This window comes from Mus musculus, chromosome 3, assembly GCF_000001635.26.
Source record: "Mus musculus strain C57BL/6J chromosome 3, GRCm38.p6 C57BL/6J".
NCBI lineage: Eukaryota > Metazoa > Chordata > Mammalia > Rodentia > Muridae > Mus > Mus musculus.
Genome location: NC_000069.6, coordinates 56,685,050 through 56,707,815, shown reverse-complemented (window position 1 = coordinate 56,707,815; position 22,766 = coordinate 56,685,050). Strand labels below are relative to the sequence as shown.

At 41.1% G+C, this 22,766-nt stretch overlaps 1 long non-coding RNA gene across 1 annotated transcript; it reads right to left on the bottom strand.

Moving 5' to 3' along the window:
• Nucleotides 1-2,750: 2,750 nt before the first annotated feature.
• On the bottom strand, nt 2,751-9,394 carry Gm32237. The gene is made up of 2 exons (XR_375685.2): nt 9,244-9,394; nt 2,751-2,866 (listed from the first exon to the last, which is right to left on the bottom strand). It is a non-coding gene; the product is annotated as a predicted gene, 32237 (long non-coding RNA).
• Between the last annotated feature and the right edge of the window lie 13,372 nt (nt 9,395-22,766).

Genomic DNA, 22,766 nt, shown 5'->3' with positions numbered 1-22,766 from the left:
AGGGAAAAATAGATAAACAAACTGCAGTTGCTGATAAGCCATTTCCATAGTAAAAATTCTATAATTAAGGTAAGTGGGAAATGCCTGTCGTTACCCCTGTGATTTAAAGCCCTCCCCAATCCAATTTGCCTAGAATACATGTAGACCAAATTTAATAAACAGATGTCACCAACTTCTATTTTAAGGCACTGCTCCAGAGGAGCTGTCACCTTGGATGACAGTTGTAAAGCTGTTACCTGGAATTGGTGTTTTATTTCCCGTGAACACTTGAGCGTCATCTTTATGTGCGTAGGATGGAATGATTACATTGTACCTCCTGCTTTTAATGCAGCATCCATATTTCATAGGACCCAGGACTGTGGAGGAGGAAGGTGCTTCTGTGACATAAAGCCAAGCAAAGATAAAAGGCCTCCTGAAAACCAAATAGGTATTTCCAGATAACATAGAACCCAGAACTTCACTTTCTCTCCTATAAAAATCAAGAAAGTTTAGGGCAGTCTCTTCCCAGCTGCACACTGATATTTAAATTGAAAGCATTATAAATTTTGGAGTAAAGGAGAGTCACACCTTTGATCTTTCCACCATGTGTTTACATGTCAGGGATTAAAAACAAGAACAGTGCAATACTGGTTAATAACAATAATTATAACAGCAGCAACAACACTAATAAAAACAGCAATAATAATGATGTAGCTGGTGAATTTTGTGGGCATATTGGAGGATGGAAAGTTTCCACGTGGAAGAATAGAGTTTTAAGCAACCTTGAAAAGAGAAATGGAAAACCCTTTCCATTCCTGAATCAGCTCTCAATCTTGAAGGTGAAAGAAGACAAGGAATCTCGGATTCAGAAAATCAGAGCAGAGCAGAAAGGAGCACAGTGGGAGATCAAGCCATTGGGTATCAAGGACTCCTTGCTATAGCTGTAACTTCATAGCCCCAAATCTCTCAGCTTTGCTTCCAAAATCAACTAGCAACAACTGAACTAAGATTTAACCAGGTTAGGGTCTCCCACTCCCTGACATAATTAAGATGCCAACAGCTGTTCTTGATCAAGTCCCAGGAACTCTTAAACACACTCTGTCTTGATTCCTGAACCCATAATTTGAGCTACTGACCCCAGAATGTGTGACAAGTCTCTCTTCTGCATCACCTTTAATATTCCACCAACATGAGCATTACATCTGCCTCACTCAGGGGGCACAGCTACCACCAGCACCTTGAATTATCTGTCCCAGCCCTATGTTTGAAGTCTCTGGATTCTGTATACACATAAAAAGAAAGAAGGAAAGAAGGAAAGAAGGAAGGAAGGAAGGAAGGAAGGAAGGAAGGAAGGAAGGAAGGAAGGAAGGAGAGAGAGAGGAGGGGAGGGGAGGGGAGGAGGGGAGAGGAAAAGAAAAGAAAAGAAAAGAAAAGAAAAGAAAAGAAAAGAAAAGAAAAGAAAAGAAAAGAAAAGAAAGAAAAAAGACGTTCATCCAGAGTGCAGCATTTTTCACCTACTCTTAACAGAGGACTTTACCATGACTCATTCAGGCCTCTTGTCTAACTCACACAAGATTAGCCACGGCTATCCTTGAGGACTGTCACATGCAATCATTCCTGTGTTATTGTGTCATGGCTGCTATGAGAAATTGCTCCCAGAAAGATGATTTGCAATGGGTATTAGTCTCAGAAAGATAAATCCCTGACCTGGAAAAAGTGTTCGACAACTATTTCTTCCAATAAGAAGGTTCCATGGGATTTTGGCAACGGGGTATGGCTTTCCAAAATGGAAGAGGTGGCAGTGTCACCCAAAGCAGAATGAGTTGTAGATGACAGTGTCACGTTTGTGGGTAGTCACCAATTCAGGGAAATCTAAAATGTACTCATCTAGAGATCTCTAGAAACATGTTTTCTACTGTGTGCTACGTATACACATGTTCTTGTAGGTGTGTATGTACAGATGCATGTTTATGGGTGCACATGCACATATGTCTGCACATGTGCTGAAGTCAGAAGTCCACCTCAGGTGTCTGTTTTTACCACAGAAACTACCCACCTTGAATTTTTGAGACAGGTTTCTCAGTGCAACCTAGGGACCTCTGAGTGAGATACACTGTATGATTAGCAAGCACCAGGGGTCAGCCTATGTCTGCTTCTCCAATGGTAGTATTATAAACATGTGCCACTACATTCAGCTTTGTTGGGTTGGTTTGTTTGCTCCCTCCCAACCTGGGGGCTTCATTTCTGTGGGTGTCAAGGTTTCAATATGTAACTTTCAATGGAGCTGGTAAGTGACCATGTAATATGTTCTCTCCCTTGTAGCTGGCATGCCCTCCTGAATAGTTGGAAGCTACATAAAGCATGGATTGTCCTAAAAGTGCTGTCTTAGAAGTCTTAGAAGTGTCATTAGGCATCCTCTCAAGGGTACCAATAAGACTATGAGGTCCACATCAGCATCTCTATATCTCTATCTCTGCTTTTCCTTCCAGCTCCTCTTGAGGAATCAGGTGGGACAGTTTAAACCAGGAAGGGTACATTTCAGAGACATTGTGGTGTCTCCCAATGACTTCTCCCCTGTCACTGTAAAGCTACTTGGTGCCCCGAGGGCCAAGGAATGTCACGGTTACCTGCTTACCCCTTCCTCTAACATAGCTCTGCTGAGGTCCTTGGCTTTAAGCGTGACTTGCTTATGCTTTCCACGTGTAAGTAGATTTTTTTTCTCTTGCCTTGCATGAAGGCTAACTGTATTAAAGACTACTTGAAAAAAAAGGAACATTAATCACTTTGCTCTTCTTTAATAACAGCTACTCCATGAGTTTTCCAGATGAGCCCTCAGTCCTGGGTCCCAATGTACAACCATCTCCATTTTCCAGATGAAAATCTATGTCTGGAAAAAAAAAAAAAAGAACTCAGCAATAAAAGTAGCAGAACCAGGCATGACATGATGTGGTCTAATTTAGACAATTCTGAATGGAAACTTTTCTTTTACATTTTTCTTATTTCCTTTTTGCTTTCTGAATTATTGGTCCCTCCTTCACCCAGAACTATTCCAAGACAACTATTTACAAAGGAAATTAAGATTATTTCAGAGAGAATGAGCAAAGCAATGAGCCTGCATTTGATTTCTGGTATTAAAATTGAGAACATCTATGGATATAGTGACTTACTAACAAGCTAATTCTGTTGTGGTCTATCCTGGAGAATTCTCTTCATATTTTTTCCCCTCATAATATAGGTAGAAAAAAAAAGTTTGTTTGAGCAACATTCTGGTGGGGTCTTGACTACTACAGCAGACCAATGACACTATATCATGGAATGGACAAGGGAACCGAGGAAACGGGGAAAAACAATAGAGGTAGAAAAGTCATAAGGAGAAACCAGTACACTGGTCAAATATAAGCTTCAGCCTAGAGCAGGCATGTATTAAATAAGTAATGTTTGGCTAAAATCCCAAACCTCAAAAGAGAATTTTCTCATATGTTTCTTCTAACTGCATCTCTCCCAACAAACCTAAATCAAATTAGTTGTTGGGAAAAGTGAGCCCGGAGGTTTAGCTTTCCTTGGCTCCCCACAATTCCAAATAGCACAAATAGGAGCAAAGCAACTGGAAAGCTTGGTGGAAACCATAGTTCAAAACCTCTCCATGGAGACGATGCTAGCCACATCCCAAGGATGCTAGGCACAACCCAGGTGGGATCCTACTAAAAGTCACCTTAGAGGCTCAGAGACATCCGATTGCTCATGAGAGATGATTTAGGGAATATGACTTGTGAAGACCAACAAACACTAAGCAAAAATATATATATTTACAAACAATAGTCAGAATGCAGTTACGGATAGGTTAGGGGCAGAGGATACTGCTCCAGAAGTCAGGAAGCCAAGGCACATCATGAGCAAGGTACCTAAGTTTGCTTTAATTCTGAGATCCTGTAAGTATCAGCATTCTTAGCACATGCCACATAATTTCTTTATTTGAAGCTAGATGCTAAGCAAGGGGTGACAGATAAGAAGGGGGACAAGGCCTACATTTTCTCCAAATCAGTGAGTTGGAAGTGCTTCTTAAATGGAAAATCAGACTGTATTATAGCCAGACAAGGAAAGTTACTTGTTAGTCACCTCAGTTAATTTATTCCCAAGTATCCAACAACAGAAAAAACATGTATCGTAGAATTTAAAAACAAAACAAGTCCATATAGACTGCCCATGACAACCACCAGTTCAGGAGTGAAATTTGCAATCTGAGCTGTGACAAATCTTAAGAGAATTAGGAAAGAAATGAGAGAATGAACAAGAGAACTGGACATCTGTGTCAAGATGAGCCTCTGAATGGGATAGTTTGTGCCCACAATGAGCAATGGAAGTCTCAGGTGGAACATTTTTTTATTATATGTGTATACAAATTTTCATATGTGCCTGAGTGTGTATGTGGGGCATGTGTTTGCAATACCCACAGACACTTGAAGAAGGTGTTGAAACCTCTGGAACTGGAGTTGCAGGTGGCTGTAAGCTGCCATATCGGTGCTTGGAACTGAACCTGAGTCCTGTGCAAGAATAGCAAATACTCTTAACCACTGAGTTATCTCTCCAAGCTGTATATGTATTTCTTATTTTGAAAGAATGTACCAATATTGAATCAATGTCACAGACTCATGCTAGTATGCCAGCCTGAGTTCATTTAAAATATTCAAACCAATGCTGTATCAATGACTAAGCCATATATATGTGTATGCTGCCTGACTCACAATATCAATTCAGGAAGTGGCATTTGATAGCTTTTTATAATCATTGGTTATGCACAGATTCTTGCATCAGATATGTACTACTCTAACTCTGAAATTGATGCTTAAGATACTAAATATGTAACCCAATATAAGAGGGTCAAGTATCCATGAGTGATTTAGTTAGAAGATTCACAGTTAAGCTGTCAGCCAGGGGTCTATAATCAGCTATATGCTGGGGCTGGATGATTCACTTCCAAGATGGCATGCTCAGCTCATATTGGAACTGGCAGGAGATCTCAGCTCCCTATTCAATAAACTTCTACACTAGATTTGCCAGGTCTCTATGACACAGCAGGTGGCTTCTCCAGAGAAAGAGATACAAGACAGACAGACAGACAGACAGGCAGGCAGGCAGGCAGACAGGCAGGCAGGCAGGCAGATACACACACACACACACACACACACACACACACACACACACACACACACACACACACATATACACACGGGGGTGGGGGGGGGAGTCATAGTTTCTCTCACCAATTCTGTCAGTTATATAGATCAACCCTAAACCAAGTAGAAGGTGATTGGTGTACAAACCAGATGGTGGGAACCATTGGGGAAAAAAAACATTTGGGTTATCTTCTTACTCCAATTCCTTTTCAGAGATATTTGAGTCCAACAGACACCCAGTGTAAGTATAACCTATTTGCATTTTTTGAAATAGCAAAAGAAACTAAATACAAATCTCTTTGTCATAAGTAAGTTTATAAATAAATATACTATAAGCTAAAAGCGTTGTTTGCTAGTTCAGAATAATTAGATCTCATGAATTCTAAAATTCTGTCAGGGCTCAAGATGCAAATTTTAATGAGACGTTCCCAGATAACACGCCAAATGTCTTGTTTGTTCAGTGGAATATAAGTTTCATTTTACAGTGTTACTGGAACTTGAATTAGAGTGATATCCAATCCACTTACTGCTAGAATCAATAGTAAGCTCCACATTCCTATTTTTTACTGTTGCATTTTTTTTGCTGACTAATTTTTATGGGTGAGTCTGTGCAATATATATCTGCACAATCTATCTTCTTCTCTGGACATGTGCTGTGGCATTGGCTGCCACAGCACAAGTTCTTTGGATTTCAGCATGCCCATAGTCTATAAGTCCCAGCATGACTCTCTTCTCTTGTCCCCTTTCCAACGTGAACACTATATAATCTTTCTTTTCAGAGTGCTCTGATGTCATATGCCTTCAATTAACACTAAAAGGATTATCAATGAAAACAACACAGGTGATTACTGAAATCACATGACAATCTGCAGTTTTCAGAGGCATCTCTAGATGATGGGCAGTAAGTAAGCATTAGTTCTTACTATAGTTGGAATTAAAGCATGACCAAAGTTGTAAATTACTGATATAATATTTCCCAGCATGTAGCTATAAACTGAGGATTCAGCTTAAGATAGAATCTTTGATCACATGAAAAGATGCATTGTACATGTTGCTTAAAAAAAAGAGGAGAGCATTAGACATATTAACACATGTCTCTACAACTGCAGGGCTCTTTTTGACCAAGGGCTTATATTCTGTTCCTACTCACTGCCCCATATTATTCCTGTTCTCTAGGTGGTAAAACACCTAGTTCCAGTCAGTCACCATTTCAATAGCTCCAATAAACTTACTCAACTGAAGACCTACTATGCTACACCACCAACCTACCAGACAAGATGGGCTCACTGGTACAATAGTGGCTTGTGTGATGGGTAACCAACAGCTTTCTGTTTATATTTGAAGCCTGCTATATAAGGAGTTCACATATTGTATTATGAACCAGGTCAAATTGCATACTGATTATTTATGTCTATACCCATAGACTACTGCTATGAACACTTTTGTTTAGAGAATGTTCTTTCTAGATAGTGGTTACTACAGAGGTTCATAACTGATCAAATTTCCAAGAATATGTGACTATTAAATGCCCAGTCCAAAATGAAGCATCTATAGCAACGCCTTGAAGCTCAGGGAACATTTTGGAAGAGGGGCCAAAGTGAATGCAAGACCTGGAGGCAAGGGAAGAATATTGTGGGATGCTGTCTTCTGGATGTGACATGGCCATTGTACTCTTGAATTCTGTGATGACCTGGATCAATCATAAATCCACCACAAACAGGTTCATAGTACCACAAATACCTCTCCTCTCTCTGAGAATAAGTACATAGTTAATTGTTTCTGGAGAATCAGAAGACTGTGTCTTTAATGGTGTACTGATTGCTAAATCCTTTACTCATTTCCTGTAAGAAAATTTAACTAAACTCATTGGGGTCACAACAAAAGGACAAGAAAAGAAGACATGTGGGTAGATGGAGGCCCATGAAGAAAGAGGAAGGAGACCAACCGGAGTGATTGAGGATGAGAGTGCAATGAAGAACGATGAGTTAGACCAAAATATATTATACACACATATGAAAAGGTATTGGAAAGCAATAATTGAAAGGCCTTTGGGTCAACACAGAATATACCCAGGCACCAAACACACAGCACAAAAGAGGTTTATTATCCCTAAGGACAAATGGAAGGGAGGGGGTTCTCCCTCTGGATCAGGCAAAGACAGCAGCAGTTATTTCTGCAAGGGCAGTTTTTAAAGAGAAAAAGGGAAAAGATGTCTCTGTTGGGATGAGTTGGTAAGTCTTGACTGGATATGTTAGCCAGTGCAGCTTAATAATAAATTTTAATTGCTGGACCTTGAAGTTTTAGCCAGGCACAAGGAAGTGGCTGAATAGGGAAAACAGACCTTAGTCACTAACACTTTAGAAATGTAATCTAATGATTTAGCAAGAAAGAGTATTGGCATTTCTTCTAGGTGCCGCCCCACAATAACCTGGCAACAGCCAAGTATGCCTGACTCAGTACAAAAGGGGCTGCTTGCCTCTTCCTCACTCTCTTGCTCTCTTGCTCTATTACTTCCTTAGTCTCTTCCTCCTCTGTCTCTTTTCTCCCTATTCCAGCGCCCTCTCTTCCACTTCCACATGTTATGGCCTGCCTCTCCTCCTAACCACCACCACCACCTCCCCCTCCTCCTCCGCCCCCCCCCCCTCTCTCTCTCTCTCCCCTCCTTCAACTGCCCTCCACATGCCCTAAATGAACTCTATTATATACTATTGTGGCTAGTATCTCAGGGGGAAGGGATGGCTCAGCATGGGCCCGCAGAGGCACCCCCTTCCCCACCATCACCATACCTTTCCCTACCCTGGTTTCTCTCTCTCTCTCTCTCTCTCTCTCCCTCTCTCTCTCCCTCTCCCTCTCCCTCTCCCTCTCCTTCTCCCTCTCTCTCTCTCTCTCTCTCTCTCTCTCTCTCTCTCTCTCTCTCACACACACACACACACACACACACACACACACACACACATACATCAGAGAGGAAGGTGGGAATGGCTGCCAGAGCCATGCTTGCCATTCTTGGGCCTGTCAGCCATTTAATAACTGTTTTTGAACCATTTGACAATTCACTTCTTTTGACCATTCAGAAACTATCCTCTGTCCTGGCAACTTCTGAACAAGAAACTCCAAACTTCCTGGTTTTGATTCTGAATATATATTGCTTAACAGGGATGGAGGAGGCCTCAAAGCAGCTAAGAAAAACTAGGGACACCCACAGCAAAAGCATATCAGACAGCAGTAAACAACAGTATATCTTTGGCCCCAATCACCTGGTTTGGCAGTCAGAGGTACCAGGTTTCTAACAGTTTATTTTCTTATAGAAAGATGAGTAAGGGATTTACCAGTGGCTACACCTTGGCCATCTGAGCACATCAATGGATCTTTGCAAAATGGCTCCTCTCAAAGCAGAAGGCACCTGACCTTCCACCTCATGTGAACTCTGGAGAAGGAGGCTGTGCCATGGGGTTCTCTGCTCAGTGTACTGTATCTAACTCTAATACCAACACTGGAGAAGCACAGCATATGGGCAGGGTCTTGTGTATGCCCTGTCTTGCCCACCATTAGGAGGTTTATTGACTGAAAAAATAACCAGCAAATTGAATCTCTCTCACATGTCAACATGCTCTTCTCCACAGAGGAAGCCTGGCCTCCTTGCTTTAATTAAGGGAGGAGTGCTCAGGAGTCATTTTACACAAATACTAGAAAAAAGCCAGTGAAATAAGAATGCACACTTTGGTATGATTTGCTCCAGAGGACATATTTTCTAAAAACAGGTTGCATGAACCAAAAGACTTTTACAGGGAGAAAATGATTGGAAACAGAAAAATTATTGTGTTAAGAAATCACTTGGGATGAAATCTGAAATGCAGGGAGTCCACCTCAGGGATGGGAATTTCCTGGAAATCCTTTCGACTGAATGTCACATTTATTGTCTGTTAGTGAGCTGCTGCTGAGAATCCAACCTAGTGCTTAACAAGGATGGAAGGGGCCTCGCAGCAGTTAAGACAAACTAGGGGTGCACACAGCAAAAGCCAATCAGCCAGCAGTAGCCTTGTGTCCCCAGGGCAAAAATTCTATGTAGCTTAGCAACCAGCAGTCTTACCTCTCATTGCTCATGCAAATGCATCCTGCAGATGCCTCTGAGGGGATCATTAAGAGTGCAGGGCTGCAGTGCTGTTGCTGTAGAGCATGCCACCCAGCTGAGAGAAGCCTGAAATATGGAGAATCTCAGAAGACCTGCAGCTAGGAAGTACTGTAAAGCATTACATCATCAGGTTGTCAAGGCAACTGGCCAAGGCTGCTTCTCTGAACTCCGATGGACCATGCTGACTGGTTCTCTAGAGGAGGAGGGGACTGAGCCAAACCAAGGAAAGTAGAGGGGAATGATTTGAGGCCTGAGGCATGACCACTAGCAGGCTCTGTATTCAGAAAGGTGATTGTTTCTGCCTCAATACTAGTGTAGAACTGGACAACAGAATGAGACAGAGCCCCTCCATCCACCTATCCTACTGCTATCCAACTGCTAGCATCTCTGAGATAATTTTTCCTTCCAGTCCATCATCTCAGTATCTGAAGGAGGCTGTGAATCACAATCTTTCAATCCTGGGAGCTCCTGCCTCAGGCTTCCTTGTCAATCCTAGAATGAAATCTGTGTCAGCTTTTGTAAGGATATATAGCAAAGTATCACAAACTGGGTAGCTTTACACACTGGAAGTTTATTCTTTTGCAGCTGTTAAGGCTTAAAATCTAAAATAAAAGTACATTTCAGGGCATGGGCCCTCTGGAGCCCTCAGGAGAAGACTTTGCTATCTCAGGTGTTCCTTGAATTACCTTGGTATCCAACTTTCCAAGCAGTTTCTCCGTTCTGTGTGCGACCCTGTATAAAAAACACCAGTCCTCTTTGATGGGGACCCAATCGATGGCTTTTGTGTTCAAGTCATCATATTTGCAAAGGTTGGTTATTAAATGGAATTCTATTCATATGTTCTAGGGCCTAGTGTTCTAGCACTTCTTTAGTGGAGGAGGCAGCAACTTAACTCATGACAGACCTACTCTTCATTCTCCCAAAAGTAAAGTACACACAGAACTTGTTAAGCCTCTGAGAATGTTCCCTCAAGTCTGCTTAGGTGACATGCCTGAATTTCTACCCTGTCTTTACGTTGCTTATCTTTTGAAAACAGGAGACAGACAGCCCAGAATTCCCATTCAGGTGGGCTAGCCCAAACTGTCTGGATTTAAGGTGACTTCCAAACTGACCTCTAGACAACCTCTAGCTTCATTATAATTTCACCTGCATGCTAAGTGAAACCCCCATCCCTCCTGATCTACCCCATTATCACTGCCATAAGACCTAGCAGTTAACATGACAATGACCACACAGAACCATATACAGAGAGGAAAAATGTCTCTGAACTCCCTGAAATTCCCTGTCATTCCCAGAAAAGACCTAAGTATTTCTCAGCCTTGTTAGCCCACCCCGTTTTCTTTAGTCAACATTTATAAACTCTTGGCCCCCTAGTCTGGAGAAGTTGGTTTTATTGAGAAGACTTAATTCTCCCACCTCTCTTATTTTCAGTGAAATATAAAAGTCTGCTTGGTTGATGCTCAGTCTTTGTACTGGCTTCATGATGCTGAGGGGGAAAGAGGGTCCTGTTCAGGAGAAGAAGACAATTAAGAGCAGAGAAGGGAGAACTGGGTTCTCTTACCAGTGCTGTAGGATACACAGCACAAAACCAAACTGAAGCCAAGAGGGGAAAATTGAGCCATTCAGAAAACGTGCACCCCTATGTCCTTGTAAAGCAAGTTTAGGTCCCATGAGGCTCTCCATAGACTCCACCATTGCTTCTTCTTTCCTGTTCTTCCTGCAGAACATGCCACATTGATAGGTTGTTTTGAGGTAACTAACTCAGTTGAAATGAGCAAATGTCACCCTGCTCTTTTCTGCCAGAAAGGGTGGAAGTTGTCATCTCCAGGACCACAGATGGACTGTTATAGCCCCAAAACATGGTTCCACATAGCAAACTTTTGTATTTTACTAGCTTCTTCCTGTATTTGCCTTCTCACTTCTTACCAACTCAGAAATCCAAATGTGTGTCTACCTATGAAAGAGAACAGTATCAGCTCAGGTCACCCCAAGTCCAAATTCCCAGCACAAAGGAAACTTATTTGCCCTAGAAAGACAATGGGCAATTGAAGAACAGACAAGGACAGTAAATAGAGGATGAGAGAGGAGAGGCAAAGGAAGAAGAAAAATAGGGAAGAATTCCTGGGCAGAGGGAAAGAAGGATTGTCTCTGTATAGCAAGGAGACAGACATGGCTCATTGGCAAATGGCAGGATTTCCCCCAAATACCTTTTATAAAGGGGGAACCCTGTGTTTAATTTTAATTAGACATGTGGTTGCTGGACTTCAATACTTTGATAGATGGACCTTGGTACTAGGCCTCAGGAGGAGGGAGTATCCAAATCAACCTTGGTGGCTAGATTTAGGAATGTAATCTAAAGGGTTTTAGCAAGGCAGAGGTAATGGGGAGAAGGGCAAGGCTGAAGTCCAACTTTTATAAAAATGTGTATGCAGAGTGTTACACCTAAGATATTTGGTAAATTCATAATCACTCATCTCTTTGGTACCGTGTTCATGCACTCATGGATATGGTAGCTACATGTAAATTCTTGTGTGAATACTTTCCTGTTATTACTCTATCTTTTGTCAGCCTAATTTATAGGGTTTTTATATGGCTGAAGTTAGCATTTGCTTCTTATGGGTTCTTTTTCCTTCTAACCTTCCCCATCCTTTTTCCACCCTTTCAACACCTAACACTAGACAGGAGAGAAAAATGGAAAGAAAGGATGGGGAAGTTTGAGCTTAACTGTCAGGATATTCAATCTCTTTTCCTCTTTTCTCTTTTGTGCATGCCTACTTAACAAACTTCAGCCAACAACAACCAACAGCAACTAACAAAAGACCAACAACCAACCAACAATCAACCAACAACCCAACAATCCCACCTCTCAGGGCTCTAGCATTTATTTACTCTCTGAAAAGTTCCCAGAATTCTAAAAGTCACACAATGGTGGAAAGTTTCTGACAAAGTCATGGTCCCTCCCTCAAGCGCAAGGTAAATCATAGTCACCAGCTGTAGATAGTCTGAAGGAGCTCCATATCCCATACCTGGGATTAAAATGAAAACATATTCTTAAAATATTTCTGTGGGTTTTTTTTTTAAAGAAACCAAAATCCCAAAATGTTACTACTTAGGGCCCTTTCCAGAGAAACTGAAATGGGTAGAAGTGAAAGGGCCTTTTTCCTTTCCTATATAAAGACACCAAAAGTCACCCTGGCTTTCAGCTAAGCATTCCTTTCCAAAAAGCTCTCAGCCATGCAAAAGTTTCTCACTTACTGAATCCCTTGGCCAGAACAGCCCAGGAAATAATGCTCCTGGTGAAATGGGCCTGCATTTGCTCTTTCTCAATAGATGTCATTTCTGTAAAGCTCCTGCATTGTTTCTACTGTCAGGAGCCCGCCAGAATTGTTTGGAAAATTATTCTTGTGCACAGAAGCAATTGGGTGGGGAATTCAGCTCTCAGGAGCATGAATAGACCTGGAGGCTATGGCACTTGACTCATGGGCTTTCTCCAAGGAGCATAGGTGGAGGCGCCAACTTCTGCCAGAAGTTAATACTCTGTGTGTTATTTGAAATATCACCCTTGATAACTGGATTAAGGCTACTGACTCTACAATAGAGATTTTTCTCTCTGGAAATAAGGATTTGGTGAACTATAGCTGAGAAAGGGTTTCTGGGTCAATGAAGCAGAGCTGTAAGAACATGTGGCCCACAGCTAAAGAAAAGCACTTGAGAAAGTCGACAGTTTTATGTCCATGCCCAACCCCAAGTTCTTCCCACTCTAAAGTCAACTCCCCTTTCCATCTTGTATCCAACTGGATCTGAAGGGACTAAGGTAGCAGAATAAACTCCATTCTGTTCTTAAGACTCCATTCTAAGTTAATTTGCCCCTAGAGAGATATGGCCAATAAAGAGACAAAACCAACAGCACAGATTCCATCTTGTCCTCCAAACTCTATTTTAAGCTACTGTCCTTGGAGAAAGCCCATGTCTAAAAAGCTACTGTCTGCTGTCCTTGAAGTGATATGACCACTATCCTTGGGCTCTAAAAAAGAGACTAACATTCCTCATGTAATGCCAAGGCTTAGAAACCCCTACTTGCAGTTTTTTTTTTCTTTAAAAACTCCTTTTACCTAGAGCTGTGGGTCACTCTCCTTTTCTGTTACATCGGGAAGGTTTGTAGCCCAAGCTCGAGCTTGAATAAAGCCTCTTGTGTACTTGCATCAGATTTGGGGTCCCTGGTGGTCTCTTGGGGGGTCTCTTGAACTGGGTATAGAAGATTCTGACTGCATTGACTCTATTGCTGGATGTTACACATAAAATCTCATTTAATAAGATCATATAGCAAAGGGACAGATAAGTCCTTTGGTTCAATTCAGGTCTATTCTCCTGTACTTTCCTTCTTATATGGCTCATAGTCAATGATTGCTATGTTCTAAGATGGGAGACCCCATTTCTAACATCATAAGGTGGCTATAATAATAGAGTTAACCTACAGAAATTCTGGATAAATAGCTGCTATTTTTAGGTTCTGTACATGGTCTCATTTTGTAAAAGAGGCATTTAGGAGCCTCAGAGACTAATAATATTCTCTGATCATTCAACCAATTTTAAGATGGCAAATTGAATTCTGAAGTATCATGTTGTAAGACACTATACATACAACCAAAGTCAAACTTGATGAATTAATACATTTTGTTGGGGGTTATTTGTAGGAATATAGAGGAAAGGTTACTTATAGGAAGAGAAGTGATTCAAAGACAGCTGCATCACCAAGGTCCACCTGAGCATAAGTGACAGATTAGAGAAATTTGAAACCTGGAGCACACTGCCCAGCATGCAGGCAACTCAAGGGATAGGAGAGTGCCCTTTCTAGGTTTCTCAGTTGGCATGAGCCTATTCCAGGCAATTTGGTTGGCCTTTGTTTCTTGTCACAGTTTGGCTGGTCTCTGCCTCTTTTAGGCTGTTTGGCCGACCTCTGCTTCTTCCAGGTGGCTAGGCTTATCTGAGATAAGTGTCTACTGCTTATGTATGTTTGATTAAGTAAAGGGCCTAGAGAATTTTGTCAGTTTCAGGGATTTTCTGAGGTTATTGTGTTGTTTACTTCCTGTCCTAAATAGCTTCCTTGATGTATGAAGTGTTTTATCTCCCTGAAAACACTTTGTCTTAAAAAATCCTGTTGTTTTGTTTCCTTTTATAATCTTTATCTCAAGACAATTCCCCATCCCCACCTCAAGATGAAAGGCTTTAATGTCAGGAGAAACTTCTATACAGCACAACAGAGTATGAAGTCTACCTCCCTAGGACACAAGGTCATAAGGTCCCTTGTGACCAGGAAGCACAAGGCACTTCCAAGCCCATAATGCTTTCACAATTCTCTAACCACTTTGAGCTGAGACTCCTGACTCTCACTTTCCTTCTGGGAGTCCAGTGCCTCATGGGCTCTCCTTCAGTTCGGTACTTTTCGGGAAACTTTTTCCTAAAGTGATGATGGCCTTACACTGATAAAGTTTTAACAACTATCGATGGCTTCATTCCTTGAATGTCACTTTACAATAAGACATGGAGTGGAATTGGTACTTCATCTTCGATGGGCTCGATATTTTACAGATGTGATTTAATCCAACCAATTTTGGAACAAAAGGGTTTTTCTAGGCTAGAGAGTCCATAAAGTATTTAATGGGTAAGCATAAAGACAACTTTGATTCTCATAACACACCTCAAAAGTCCAGGCATGGTGGTGAGAGTTTATAATCCCAGTGATGGAGAAGCAGCTCTGGGGCATTGAGAGACTCTGTCTCAAACACACACACACACACACACACACAAGGTAGACAGTGCCCCTGTGGTAAAGCAATACCTGAGATTGTCCTCTGGCCACCATATACACATAGACATATGTGGAAATACAAGCACACACATGTATACACAGAAACATGCACAAATATGCATACAGACACATACACATGCAGGTATAGAAGACATGTTTTTAAAACTTGCATTTGTATTAAATATGTAGTTTTTTAATGTTTTATGTTAGTTTTTTATTTACTGAAACAAAATTCCTGTGATAGTCAGTTTAAAAAGAGAAGATGATCTTTGGTTCCTAGTTTCAACAGTGCTTTAACTCAGTTGCTTTAGAGGATATGAGTAGATAGAACATTCTGGAGAGAGTAATGCATGGCAGAGGAGACATGCTTACCTCAGAGTACCTGGGAAGTACACAATAAAAAGGGGTTAGGGTCATAATTACCTTTCAATGCTTTGCCAACAACCATCTTGCTTTCTGCCATGTGGCATCATCTCTTAAAGATTCCCCCACCTCCTAACATCTCCATTATCTTAACACCAAAGTTTCAACACAGGAGCCTTTGGGGACATTTAGTCCAATGATCTTAATTTGCTTCCTTTGCAATTCTAGAATCTGACAATTCTTAATTTTGTAAAATAGAATCTGTGTTCCCATGAGCTGAACAGAAGAGGTTGGCTTTATACACAGAAAAGGGCTAACACAAGCAGAAATGAGGTAAAAGAAACCCTGAAGGGTCATTGCAAAGTTATTTTCTTTGTAAAGAAGGGACAGAGAAACAGAACAATAGGAAAATGATTGCTTATTTAACAACAGTTTATTTGAGGTTACCTCTATTGTATAAGGATTAAAGTAAAGGGAATTTCATTATCTTGACAATTGAAACTGGCCTGTTTGCAAAATTCAGCTGTTATCTCTCTAATCCAATTTTCTCAGAAGGTCAGATACACAGTTTAGTTCATCTTGGTGACATGGAACCTTAGCCTCAGTGACTCCATTTTGATTTTTGGCCCTAGTCTGTTGGGATTTAGTACAGTGTTTGGTAAGAAACAACGTTTACTGTAATTTTTACTTAGCAAGGGTATATTGGAAAATGTAGATAGGCTGTATACAAACACCACTAACAAGCCATTAGCTGTAAAGGCCCACAGATGTTGATACCCTGAGGGCTTGGGCTCATCACAAAGAACCTGGAACACATCTTCTATATCTACTATAGGGCTGAAAGTGAGCTCATTTTCAGCGTGAGGTGTGCTGAGAATGTTTTAGTTGCAGATAAACAGAAGGTGCTGCTCTCTTCCCTTCCTTAACTGGTGACTGGAACCTGCTTTTCTCCAAACAGAGTTTACAACTTACAGGCCATTCTATGACCTGTGTGTTTATTAGGTTCAGCACAGGGGGAGGGATTAGCTAGGCTAGGCAGGAGGTCTGTAAAACAGCAATCTCAGGATTTAAACATCTAAGAGCAGGGAGCTGCAGTCTTTGCACCCACTGATGAATCCTCATACAGACTCATTATTGAACCCCCAAGAAGTACCATGCTGTCCTTCTAGAGCCTGGCCTATATGATTAATGGTTTTGCCAATGTCCCATGGGCTGATGCTTTGGAGCATGGCTGTGTCATGTCAACAATACACATTCATACAAGACGACTCATATTCAAGGCTTCCTTCACTGCTTGCAAGGTAGACCGCTATGTGACTGAGGCCTTGATCACAAAAGGGAGCAGTCACAAGCCCCAAGTTTATTCATTAAATAAAGTTTTGCCTCCTAAATCAATGGGATGGGGAATTTGAGAAGGAGGCTATGCTGTTGTGACTTTCAAAAGGCTGAGCCAATGGGGAAAAGAGACCAGAAAATTTTCATGGTTAAATCAGTAAGTCAATCATTTTTACCTTTTCTCCCTGCTGGCATTCTTTCAGTAGAATGATGCCCTAACATGGCTTCATTTTCACTAAGTCTCCTGAATTTGTTTATAATCTTATTACAATATGTAATTGTGTATTACAAGCCCTCCTGGGCATGGCTCTGGTCTTCTAGGATTTGGTGTTTTGAAAGAAAATGTTGGACTTCTGGAAATGAAAACCAGCCCCACTCAGAGTTACATCCAGCTTTGGAAAAAACAAATCACATTCTACCATTGCAGCCTGACTTAGAATGGAAGGTATCTAAGGCATCTTATGGCTGCTGGTTGACTCTTTCCCTCTGTAGGTAGTTAGAAGCTGCTTGTAGATTTCCCATCACTTACAAGGCAACCTCTGCTTTATCTCTCAGCACCATAGTCAGTTATAAGTAAACCCTGACAGGCAGTCAGAGAGTTTCTTGGCTGCTTGTGGAAGGCCACCATTTGAAGATCTGCACCCCACCCCACTTCCTTAACTCTTTGTTGCCTCAGCAGCACCAAGGTAAAGTTCCTTTAACTGACTTTATAAAATTGGGTCAGATTTTGTTCAGAAGACATCTGTGAAAGCTGCTTGGAAAGGAAAAACTGCAGCAAGTATGGATCAGCACTAGGGCCTGGGAGAGAGTGATCGATTAGATGAGGATCTGGGGTATGAGGCAGGTCTTACTGCTTGTAAACAAAGCACTTCAAAGCAGGGAGAGGGGCAAGGAAGGATAAATAACACCAGGAATATTTGATAAACCCACCGGTAGACATTATTTTGTAGGAAACCTTCCTGAGTTGTTGGTCAGAGCAATATAAGAAATTCCCAAAACAATATAGGCTATTATCATTGTCCATGGTTTCCTCCCAGAGGCTAAAGTTAAGACTGTCTTGCTGAAGACACCACATATTTCATATATGGGGTTTGAATGAATCAAGGAGGACCTGACTTGGAAGTATCTTCCCAAACAGTACAGAAGCTGCTAAGGGAGAAACGTTTGATGATGGTCCTATACAGCTGTTAAGCCTACAAACTACAACAATGACCAGCCCAGCAAGATATCCCCCAAGAGAGCAATAGTGGCACTTTATATCTTAGGGCTAAACCAATTAGACCTAACCAAATAAGAATTGTTTACCTGACAGGGCATTCATACCTATACTGTAAACTGGGCCAACTACATGTAGCTAGTAAAGTCATGGATCCTAGAAGAGAACCTGCTACACTCATTTTTCTAAGTCAGTATAATTTCTTACTGTACTTTAATTACTTATTCTTCTATTTACAGGTAACTGTAGCTCTCACCCCTTATCCAAAAAAGCTTACTTTTACAGCAGATGGAGACCATTATTATAAAGATCTACAACTGGCCATGAGGTGCCTAATCCTAATTGATACATCTAAAATTAAAACTCAAGGAGCATCTTGGAAAAGGAAGCAGAAAGATCATAAAAGCCACAGGACCAAGACATCTGCTGTGAGGTTCTGTTTTCTATATTACAGGGGAAATCTCAACAATATGTCTGCCTAAACAAGGTTTGTACAATGATAACACCAGATAACATGCCAACACAGATGAAGGACATCTCACATTCCACAGGTAAAAAACTACTGGCAGCAGCTGCTAAGATAGAAATGACCAGTCTTTTCTCTGGATGAAACATACATACATACATGAGTGTGTATATGTGTGTGTGTGCATATGACAATACTTGGAAAAAATTATAAATTTGAAAAGGAGTAGGTAATAGAAGTTGGGCCGGGGAAATTATGTAAATACAGTCCTCATGTACAAAATTCTAAAAATAAAAATTAAAAAAATTAAGACGGGAAGGGGTGTGTGGTGTTTTGAATATCCCTGGCCTAGGGAGTGGCATTATTGGGAGCTGTGACCTTGTTGGAGTGGTGTGGCCTTGTTGGAGGAAGTGTGTCACTATGAGGGTGGGCAATGAGACCCTCCTCCTAACCATGTAGGAGTCAGTCTTCTCCTAGCTGTCTTCAGAGCAGTAGAACTCTCAAATCCTTCAGGGCCAAGCCTACATAGACACTGCCATGCTTGCCGCCATAATGATAATGGACTGAACCTCTGAACCTTCTGTATATAAGCCCCAATTAAATGTCCTTTATAAGACTTGCTGTGGTCATGATGTCTCTATGAAATCTTAACTACAACAAGGTGACACATGCTTGGAATCTCAGCATTTGGGAGGTTCTGGTGGGAGGATAAGGAATTCAAAATCACCCTCGGCTACTTGTGAGTTCCAGGCCGGCATTGGCTACAGGAGACTTTATCTTTAAAACATAAAACCAAAGCCACATTGATTTTTATCCTGTGGATCCAATTGTTGCCAAACTTAATCTCTCCCATCCCAACTAAAGGTTTAATAACGTGCAGAATCTGAGGCTCCACCCTTAGAGTTTTAAATCTAGCAAGTCTGCAATGGGGGCTGAGAATGTACATGTCTGACATTCCCTGGCAAGTTGAGGCTGCTCTTCTTGGGACCCCACTTTAAAAGGACTGGGGGCAAACAGTGGGGAGACCTTGCGGAGAATTATTTGGAAATATTTGCGTTTAAATAAAGACACTGATTTTAATTCCCCAGGCTTACTAAATTTTCCCCTTAAGCCTTTGTCTCTTCACTGCAAGGCTGTGCCCCAGTTCAGAATGCAGACTTAGATTACACTTTGTCAAAAGCAACCTTTTCAGAAAGCTAGAACCCTAGTCTCAATCTCTCTCTCTCTCTCTCTCTCTCTCTCTCTCTCTCTCTCTCTCTCTGTTGTTTCGTGCTTCTTTCTCTCAATATGCTTCAAGTAATGGGAAAAGATAAATATTATATATATATACGTATATATATATAATATATATATATTCACCTCCCAACCTTTCTAAACTATTGACTCAGTCAAGATGACATTGGCATGACTTTGTAGTTTGTATGGATACAGACTCTTCTTTAAGATAACAACCTTCTCCGGTTGGCCTAAGAAGATCTAAATGATTTAGCAATGTGCTTATGATTATCTCAGAGTTTTACACGGTCAGTGATATGTTGAATGGTGTTTGCTGTCTTCAAACTCTAAATAAGATGCCTTTGAGTGGCATATGTGTCATCATTTCCTTAATATATGATTCAAAGTTACAGAACCTTAGAAAAGTATATAGGGACTACCTGAACTGGAATGGTTCTGTGTCAGACTGCAGGGTGAAAAAGGTAGCCATCCTCTATGGGTCTTCTAGTGAGACACTGCAGATGGTCAGGGAAAGCACATGAAAAGCCACCATCTTTCCCTCCGTGAGTTGCGGCACTCTGTTTAGGCAGTTCTTATAAAGTGGCTGTCATCAGAAAGGGTGCCTTCACAAGACTGAAAAACAATCCTTACTGCTTCACAAGCTGTAAATAGATTTGCTCTCTGATTTCTTGACAGCTTTATTGTGCTTTTAGTAGTGACTCTGATGAATTCAGCTCCATGAGAAAGCAGAAAATACAGAGAGATCAAGGAAGTAAAATACACTTTCTGGCTCCAGGAAAAGTAGCCATAATTTCACCTGGATGATGATTTGTGGTGCCACATATCCTGCTGTCCCCACAGCTTCCCTGGACATTCTGTGGTCTCCTCAGCACTCTTCAAACATTTGGCTCAGCTGTGCTCATGTCTTGATGTTTGTCTTTGACAAAAGGGCATTTGTGCAATAATCCATTTAAGTGAAAAAGAATGACTCTCAATCTTTTTTGCCTTTGATGGATGGGAAATAAAAGATCAGGGCAACCTGCCCTCAGGGGAATCACAGCAGAGGGAACGTACAGTAATAATAAGAAAGAAGATGTCATGAATTTGAGAGGGAGTGGAAGAGAGGAGTGAGGTTGGGGGAGAGGAGGGAGAGACAATATAAATAGAGTGCTCATAACTATAATTCTCAGAACTTAAACATACAATGAAGAAAACATTTAATTTAGGACACCTGTGTAGTTGTGATTTTGTTCTTTCTGTGTATGTCTCTGTCTCTCTATCTCTCTGTCTCTCAGTCTCTTTGTCCTTACTGTCTCTCTCTCTCTCTCTCTCTCTCTCTCTCTCTCTCTCTCTCTCTCTCTCTGTGTGTGTGTGTGTGTGTGTGTGTGTGTGTGTGTGTGTGTGTGTGCATAATTTTGAGGGGTGGAGCCGTATGATAAAATCTAGAGCATCAGGCATGACAGGCCTATATACTACAACTGGGCTTCACCCAATCAACAATGCCTTTTCTTAATAATTCCAGAAAAGTCATGAAAATTATTCTCAAGTTGTTTGACTTGTGCTCTATTTAGAGCATGTCTCTTTAGTATACAAATGCATTAAATACAAAGTAATAAATAACTGAATCTCTTTCAATCTTTCCACTTATTTTTTCTCCCAAAAGTAAAAACTTGTGGTAAAATGGGGATTTATTTTATTATGTGACTTACTTATCTGTTAATTTAAAAAAATTATAATCAAGATATCAGGGCAGACCTCAATTTCTGGATAATAATTCTAGTTGCTGTCTAATTGTAACTGTCTTAGTTACTGTCCAATTGCTGTATGGAAACATCATGACCAACACAACCTGTAAAAGAAATCATTTAATTTGGGGACTTGCTTACTGTTTCAGAGTGTGAGTCCATGACCATCATGGTAGGATGCATGGCAGCAGACAGGTATGGCCCGGGACAGTAGCTGAGAGCCCACACTCTAATCTGAAGGTTTCAGGCAGCAAGATTTGACCTGGTTTAGGATTTTGAAACTGCAAATCTCCCTCTCAGTAATGTCCGGGTCCCTTCAGGTGTGAAACAGGGAAGAGAAAGTCGTGAGGAGATAAGATTGAAAATCTGAGGCAGATTGACCTTGTCACTCTGGATCAGCTTTCCAGTAGTCTAATGCCAGGCAGTTCACTCTCAGCATATTGAAATCATGCTATAATTTGGGTAAAGGTTTCCAGGCAACAATCAGCCCAATCAGTCCACTTCCAGGAATACAGTAAAGCTTAAGGTGTGGCTATATAGAAACTCTTTTACAAAGTGCATGTGACCATGAGGGAAGGTTTTATAGCTAAAGGGCCTAGACTCTAGGGTGGTCTCTGACCAATAGCATAGAGGTCAGCAGGCCTTTAAGTACACGTGACATCTCACATTCCTGGGGAATTACGGGATGAGCTCTACCTCCGCAGATAGCAAAAATGTTACCAGGTCATTAATATAATATGCTCCCAACTTTCTGGATGGAAGGCAGATATATGATTTTCACTCCTCTACTCAGGAGATAACCCTTCATGATTTACAATCCTGCTTCTCTTATTGCTTCTTTGTGAGTAGAAGGACCTCTGTACACAGTGGCACACAACCTCCACACCTCCTAATCCCTCTTAAACAGTTCCATTGACTGGGGACCAAGTATTTAAGTTATATGAGCCTATGTTTAGAGTTTATGTAATTATCCAAAATGAAGTTGGTTCTCATTCTCATCCACCATGTTTGCTGAATATTCTCTTTTTATTGCATGGGACATCTAGAGAGACAAAGCCAATAGTATGTACAGACAGCAAGAACTATTGAAGAAACCCAATGGCTCCCACAAATGCAAGGACTGTCAAATCTCAAATCTGCAGATCCACCCACATGGTAGAAATTGAGAAATCTGTGCTACAGTCCTGAGAGAAACACCACCACAGGAAACCCCAGTCTCCACTCAAGATCTTCAGGTCACTGGATGAGAATAACCTACATTATGGAAGGTAATTTATTTTAACGTCTGTCAATCATCAAAGATAGCCATATCTGGAAAAAACACCTTCACAG